Source organism: Plodia interpunctella, chromosome 18 (assembly GCF_027563975.2).
Source record: "Plodia interpunctella isolate USDA-ARS_2022_Savannah chromosome 18, ilPloInte3.2, whole genome shotgun sequence".
Classification (NCBI taxonomy): Eukaryota; Metazoa; Arthropoda; class Insecta; order Lepidoptera; family Pyralidae; genus Plodia; species Plodia interpunctella.
The window spans coordinates 1,869,045-1,877,159 of NC_071311.1; the positions used below are offsets into that span (position 1 = coordinate 1,869,045).

General features: G+C 33.5%; 1 non-coding gene across 1 annotated transcript; it reads right to left on the minus strand.

The window, feature by feature from the left end:
• Positions 1–6,258: 6,258 nt before the first annotated feature.
• Positions 6,259–6,330, minus strand: TRNAC-GCA (transfer RNA cysteine (anticodon GCA)). Its single transcript has one exon. It is a non-coding gene; the product is annotated as a tRNA-Cys (tRNA).
• Positions 6,331–8,115: the final 1,785 nt, after the last annotated feature.

The following is an 8,115-nucleotide window of genomic DNA, read 5'->3' on the forward strand; positions in this document are numbered from 1 at the left end:
CCTGACCTGGTTCCGAACCCCTGACCACCAAAGAGACCATCAATATTTACACGAGAATTATACTAAAATTTTTAAATCTACCGTGTTCTATGCTTGTCTGTGGGAGAAAGAAAAACATAGATTGTGTGCTGTTTTACCTCCCGCACAAATTGTAAAAGTCAATAAAGGGAACATCTCTCTCTCACTCTCTCATCAGTGCATTTTCCCGATTTCTTCCGCAGACGATTAGTATCGGAGCCCAGGGTCCACTAAATACGGTAGTCCATTTCTTTTCACAGGAATCGGGCGAGGCTCCTGCACGCCGCGCCGTTATGCGACGGCGGCGCAAAAACCCAAAGTTTAAAACTAGTTCAAAGACATCACAGCTAAGAAAACTTAAACTTACACAGGTGAGAGAAAGTTTAATTTTATCAATATAATCGCTTCCAGTATCAAATAACTGTAAGCAAATAGATGTTTGGCGTTTTATTTGCAGTTCCGTTCCCATGTCGCAGTCTCTAAATAAATTACTAGCGAATGAATTACATATCCGAGTTTGCGGTCTGCCTGCGACCCGCTCCACTGTGAATTAGTGTTGTGCGTGAAAAATTTGAATGGAGCTCGAGCTTCAGTGTTGAGTCAGTTCGCTCAATCTAATAAACCGGCTATTAAAGACCGAAGCCACAATGGCACACAGCATCGGCAATTCACACCATTTTCATTTTAATTAAGGATCATCACAAAAAGTGGAATGACTAAAGTTGAATACTATAAACACACTACCATATAGGTTACAAAACAAATTATTTAGACTACTAACAATACTAATTTAAAGAAGTTTTAGCTGTAAATTGAGACCATGAGACTGCGCTACCGATTTCGAGAATTTTCCCAACACTATTGCAAATAATGTTTTATGCTTGCCAACACTAACTTCATAATCAGTTTTATGTGAATTATAGATCTGTGACCACGGATAGAGTTGGAAAGTATAATATTACCTTTCAATGCTGAGTGCAATTTATAGATATTACTTTTATTTCCAAATGATGAAATGAAATGGTAAGTTTTTCTGAAATCTAATCTTCTGCCCTGGCAGAAGAATACGGTATAATTCTTTGGGGAAATAGTACTGACATAGATAGGCTTTTTATCTTACAGAAAAAATGTATACAAATAATCGTGAATATAAGACAATACATGCAAACCACATTTTAAAAATTTAAAAATATTAAATTTACGTTCGATTTATATTTTAGAAGCCTACAAATTCATACGAAGACACCCCGAACTATATACAAAAAGACGATCTATCGCGACGATATCCTACTAGAAAGAAAAATAAATTAGTAATACTTGCGTCCAAATTAGAATTGTTCTGTGTTTCGATTCTGTAAGAGATGTCAAAACACGTCTGATTCCGCGCGGATATGGCTAATTTGCATTCTGTAAAACTCACTCGAACACTAGCGCTACACTTGCGGGTGCGTCGGCGAGTTGAACTAAACTCACTCCGGAATTTTGACAAATATGTATGAGATGACGTGCAAATTTGCATTCTGTAAGAAAAACGTCAAAAAACTCACGTCGGATTCCGCGCGGAATCCGACTTGAGTTTTTTGAAAGATCCACTAGTGCTAGCCAAGTGATTGCGGGATGAAGGCGGACGCGGGACTCCCTTGACAATGTCGAAATTCCGCTGCAGGTCAGGACCGCTAGCTATGACTGATGAAAAATATTCTTCATTTCTTAATAAACTTAAAAAAGTTTCTACACGTCTGACGAATATTTTTAAACGACAAAGATTTAAACAACTGACATTTTTTAATTCAATTCTAGTAGTTTGTAGCTTTGTTAAATATCATTTAATTTAGAATATGACGTAAAAAGTGACTGTGAAGGCCTAATTTCTGAATAAATGATTTGATTTTGATCAAAAATATAATTATAATTTTTCAATTTGATAGATGAAACAAAAACCAGACGATAATTATTATAATTATATAGATATCACAAATTATTTGCCGTTTCTGATATTTTATTTTGATATTTATAATTTTTGTAATTCATTGACTTATAATTTGATATTCTTAATTTTAATCTAATTTCTATATTAAAATGCAATGCCCGACAGGGTTTACATTGTGCCTAGATTATAATGACTGAGGTGACTAAGTTACTGAATTACCGTACTGTACATTGTAAAAAGCAATAAATAATTTGAATTAAATTGGATTGAATTGAAGGGATAAACCTAAGAAGTACTGTCTTGATGTCGTCAATGAAGATATTCGTGCTAATGGTCTGATAACTAAGAATGCTTTAAAGTTCAAGCGAACAGGAGGAGGAAATGTAAGAGAGCGGACTCTGGGCTCTGACACTTAACGGCAGCGGAAGAAACCGGGTAAATGACAGACGTCTGAGCTCTCGAAAACATTAACAGTTTATTAGCAGAATTGCTATCACAATATTCAATAACCATAGTTATTGATATGATAATGTATGAATGATAGTGGCAATAAAATTCCAGCAGATTAAAAAACAATTCGAAATATTCACACATCGTGAGAGTGATAAATTTTTTCATCTCATCACGCTTCATCACAGAGTCGAATGAGAAATATTCGGCGAAATATGAATTTTAAAACGTATGCTGCATACAGAATAATATAAAAGGCAGTGATTCACTTGATTATATGAATTTTAAACATCGCAGCCCATATTGTTAGTCTTTATATACATATATATGTATATATTTGTTGGTTGTTGCTAAGTTACTTGTTTACGATACGATACAATCAACCATTCCAGAATCTTGTTTTTATATTTTACAATATAATTACTCATCACTTCTGACCGCCACTGCGATACATTATTCCAATAATATTACTGTAAAAGCACGACCTACGGTAAATCATAAGATATTCCAGTAAAACCTAAGATTAACGAACTCTTAATGGTAAAAGTCCGAACAATTTTTCGGTTCGAACTTTTACCACCATTCACTTGGTAAATCTTAAGATTTGCATTAAAGGCACGGTAAATATTGAGAAAATAATTTTATTTTTATTATTTTTTACTATTTAAGAAGTATTTTAAAGGTTATACCTTACCTTTAAAATAGATTACCTTTAAAAGTTTATAATATCTATAAATAACAAATACTTACCAAATGGAAATAATTTAAGGTAGATAATAATTTAGGTAAGGATTTGAATAATTAGTTAATTAATTACTCTCATAATTATGATACTTACATAAGGTTTTGACTGAAAAATAAATGATTAATAAGAATTACTCATTGTTTTATTCCCAAAACCAACATTTACCAGCCGTCAGTAGCAAAACCTATAAATTCTAATGGCAAAAGCCCGAAAAAATCGTCAATTATTTATAAATCCTTACATTTACCAACTCATGCCGGTAAATCCTAAGATTTTTCTGAAAAAAAAACCTAAGATTTACCTATATACGGGCTTTTACAGTAACATATATAGTATTTCAGTTTTATTTTATGTGTACATAATACAATGTATAAATAATTATACAATGTATACTTGTAAATAATGTATACCTACCTTCTTACCACTTGCACGTGGTTACATTGTAATGTCATAAGCAAACATTTGGTGTTCTACGTTTATTACAAGTTTTCTTGAATTTTTCCATGTATTACATATTGTTTCTTTTTCGAACACATGCGACGAATGCATAAACATTGCGTGGTTAGTATGAGTGCTTTTATTTACCACAATGAAAAACCAGCAATATATATACCGAACCCGCCAAAGTTTGGCAAACTGTTCGACGACAGTGTGGAGCCGGCACAATCCGTAGCATGTTCTCTTGTTATGTTGAGCTGTGGGCGAAACGATATTTAAACTATAAACTATTATCGATTGAAAATTGATATTCTTGTAAAAAAACTTTTAACTTTTCTTCAGAAGTATTTTTGGGCAATTTATTCAAGATCATTCAATAAAATCTGAGAGCTTGATAGGTGACAACAGCATTCCAAACAAGGTTAGACGTCAGACAAGAGGCCGAATGTAAAATTACAGTCGAATCTTCAAAATTGAGATTTCATGGCTTAAAATGAAACCGATAACAAGGGAGGTAACGCTAGAGAGAATTTTATAATTATTAATTTTAAAAGCAATAAATAACGTTCGGCGGTCACAATAAACTTTAATTCTGGCCTTTATTACCGGAATGAAAACATCGCGGCTACTTGATTTAGGGTTATTAAGCTGTCATTCGCAATTCCCCATGGCCTGGGACAATGCACGTAAAGCCCAAATAAAACTGGCTTCACCCGGCGTCCTAGCTGCGCTGCAAAACACTATACAACGCGATACTATGCGAACGATATGCATATTTTTTACTCGACAATCATTAGGTAGTACAAAAGTCGCTTCCCGCTGTCTCTCTGTCCCTATGTATGCTTAGATTTTCAAAACTGCACAATGCATTTTGATGCGGGTTTTCTTATAAGTAGTGTGATTCCCAAGGAAGGTTTAGGTGTATAAATTATTATCTTTTTATTCGAGCGAAGCCGGGGCGGGCTGCTATTTAAATATGTTTTGTAAGTGACGTGTATAAAATGGCGGTGAATAAAGTTTTTTTATCTAGCTATATTTATAATTAGATAAGAATAGTTAGATTTTATTGAAGGTGCCTAAAGGCATCTGATATGACTTTACTAATTGTATAATGACTACCGCTAATTAGTGGCAAGGTAGCATCACACTAATGAACTAAATAGTCAACCAGTGTGCCAATCACAGATAAATAAAAAATGTGCCTATCCTTACGTTGTTTGCTCTGGAAACAAGTGGTGCTTAGTTAACATTAAGATTAACTGATCCGTTTAACTTTAATTTTGTAATTAAAAGTAATACCTGCAATTCCGAGCAAAACGAGTTTGAAACTCGTTCGTAATATTAAAAAATCAGACTACATTTTTCATTAAAAATAGGTTATCTTCGTAATGCCGCTTGCGCAACTGTTCGTACTTAGTTTAACTATCTACGAGTCAAGATAACTTCCTTGCAAGTTCTTTTTAACAATGGCACTAGCAGAAACTATTTTTTGTGAGATTAAAGAAATGTTTAATTATAGTCAGCTGTTGCGATAACACAATATATACATTTTTATATATACGTTGTGATATTTCTGCATAAATGATTTGATTTTGATTTTATGTATTACTTACTGGCTTCCGGGGATTCGCTCTCGAGGGAATTTCGAACCTTTATAACATGTTTGAAAAAAAATCTGGAATCGAGCGGGAATTGAACCAACTTTATAACATTATGGATTAAAATAATTTCGGCGTGTTGCGGTAGGCTGCCCTTTTCAATGCCCTTACACAAAGATGAACAATATATGTATATTGACGCTCTGTTCCGCTACAGAATCTAATACATCTTTCTTTATTGTACAAGCCAAATGGAAAATGAAGAATTGTTTTGATGTCTACAATTTTCTTTGTCTGCAGTGGCCACTGGTTAGTGTACTTTACTTTTATTTTGCTTCACACCAAGGCAAACAAAGCTAAAAACCCATTTCATCCAACACAAAGTACCAGGCGAACATAAGTTGCATGGACTCAGCACGGGTAGTGCAGTTTGGTGAAATGAATGTATTTGTTACAACGAAATATTTTATTTAATAGAGTTTTACTTCATTTTATTTATGTATTTAAGAAAGAAAGAAAGAAAACATTTATTTGTCAAAAACATGAGTACAAATAGTCAAAATGAATTAGACCTACACGTTTTACCGAATATAGATATGCAAATATAAATAAATAAAGAGGAGCATGCTATCCACTACAAATCCAAAACAAAAAAAGAATTATAATGTACTTACTACTACTACTTTACGTACTAGCCCTAAATTCTATCCGAGTCTATCATTAAAGAAATCATTTAAAGTATAATATTTAACCGTGTACACATTATATTTTATATTAATTTTATGCATATTTTATTATACGTAGTAAATTTACTTATCATGAAAGAATATACAATTATAATAACAACTAAATTCAACTTAAATTAAAACTAAATTATAAATATACCTATGAAATTAATTTAAATAATTAAAATCGCCATCGTCGTGCGGTAAAGTTCCCAAGAAGGCTGGCGACATTTCTTCTTATAAATTAATTAAGATCTATTAACCTAAAAATAATAAAGCCAAACAACATAGCAACATCGCTGATAAAAAGAGAAAGAAGAACATTTTCCCATTATTTTATAGCAAAAAGTACTAAGGGGACACCCGGATTTGAACCGGGGACCTATCGATCTGCAGTCGATTGCTCTGCCACTGAGCTATATCCCCGTTGAAAAATGCGGTCAAAATACGTAGGTATTGCGATTGACTTTTTACAGAATAAATAATAAATATTTCACGCTCAAACACAGAAACAGACTGTCAAATATTTTGGTTGAATTGTTTTTACACTGTTTAAATGTAGACGATTGATGTATGTAATGTATTTTATTTTTATATTATTTGGCATACACATATGACAGACTTCGTAGCCAAAAATTTTCAGAGTGACAATCTTATAAAAAGTAAAAAATAATAAAATACTTTGTGTTGCCAGCAATAGGTTGCACTTCTTGAACTGCAGAGTCAAAAGAAAAATGTGTATGTCTGCTTTGGTCTTTAAAACTAAAAGGACTAGTAGAAACTCCAAAAACATTTAACGCCTGATTCAGCCGGTAGAAAAATGTACATATCTAGATATCCTGCAAGGATCTATGCTGCGCTAATAAGGGCGAATTTGCAATGAATTTGGTTAATTTGATTTGCTACTATTAAAGTTTCATTAACCTTAATATCACTCACATTTACCTTCACCTTCTCTTTAGTCGTATTCCTCATGACTGAGGGTCGTGGTGGAATGAAACATACACAACAACTTACTTGGCAATATAAATTAATAACATTCAACCTAGAGAGGACTATTATGGACTCAACAATCTTTTATTAAAAGTTTTTTTTTGTTTGGTTAATTATACATATATATATGTATATATAGGTATATATATTTTCCTTTCATCAGCACTTGATCACATTCATAATATGTTTCAGTATACCTTTTGACCATGTACTTTATTGTGTACTTACATTGTTATATTACTGATAAAAAATTATACATAAATTTATATTTAAAAAATGGTAAGCCCTTCTGGCATAATAGGGACCAACACTGTTTGAATGAGTTTCTTTCGGCATTTCTTCTCAGCAGTGGTCGTTCCGAAATGCTAGTAGTTTGTAACTTTGGTAAACATTATTTAATTTAGAATATGACGTGAAAAAGTGCCTGTGAAGGCCTAATTTCTGAATAAATGATTTGATTTTGATTTTGAACAAATGCACAATATTTCATTCTAGCACTAGTAGACCGAATTTGCATGCAGCAACGATTTTAAAAACGTGACGTAAAGTTTCGTTGCAACGCAAAGAGGAAACAGAGATAACCATTGCATAGTCCACAGAGTATACCACAGTGGTGTGTGGTCCCGTCCTAAAATAGGACCCCTGCATAAGCGCCCGTGCACAAAACAAGGCGACTAAAAGTGACACATTTTTGTGGAAGTCTTTGGGAGGGGCCTATTTCCAGCAGTGGACTTCTAAGGTGATGGTGATAATGAAGGGACATTTTGACTTGTAGGCAATTAGCTTTCGCCCACGGCTTCGCCTGCGTGTTTTTGCCACGGAAGTAGTTATTGTTCCGGGATGAAAAGTACCCTATATCCTTTTCGGTACTACAAACTAAGTACATGTATGCAAAATTTCAAGAATATTGATTGAGTAGATAGAGCCTGAAGAGGTAACAAACAAACTTACTTTCGCATTTATAATATTATTACTAGCTTTTGCCCATGGCTTCGCCCGCGTGAATTTGCCACGGGAACAGTTAGGTATTTTTTCCGGGATGAAAGGTCCTTTTTCGTACTTCAAACGACATTTATGCAAATATTCAAGAAGAATGGTTGAGTGTATCAAGCGTGAAGTTGTAATAAACGTACTATCGCATTTATAGTATTAAGTAGTTGGGATAATAACATTTCCAAACAGGGTGGACGTCAGGCAGTCGTAAAATTATGTTTGTGT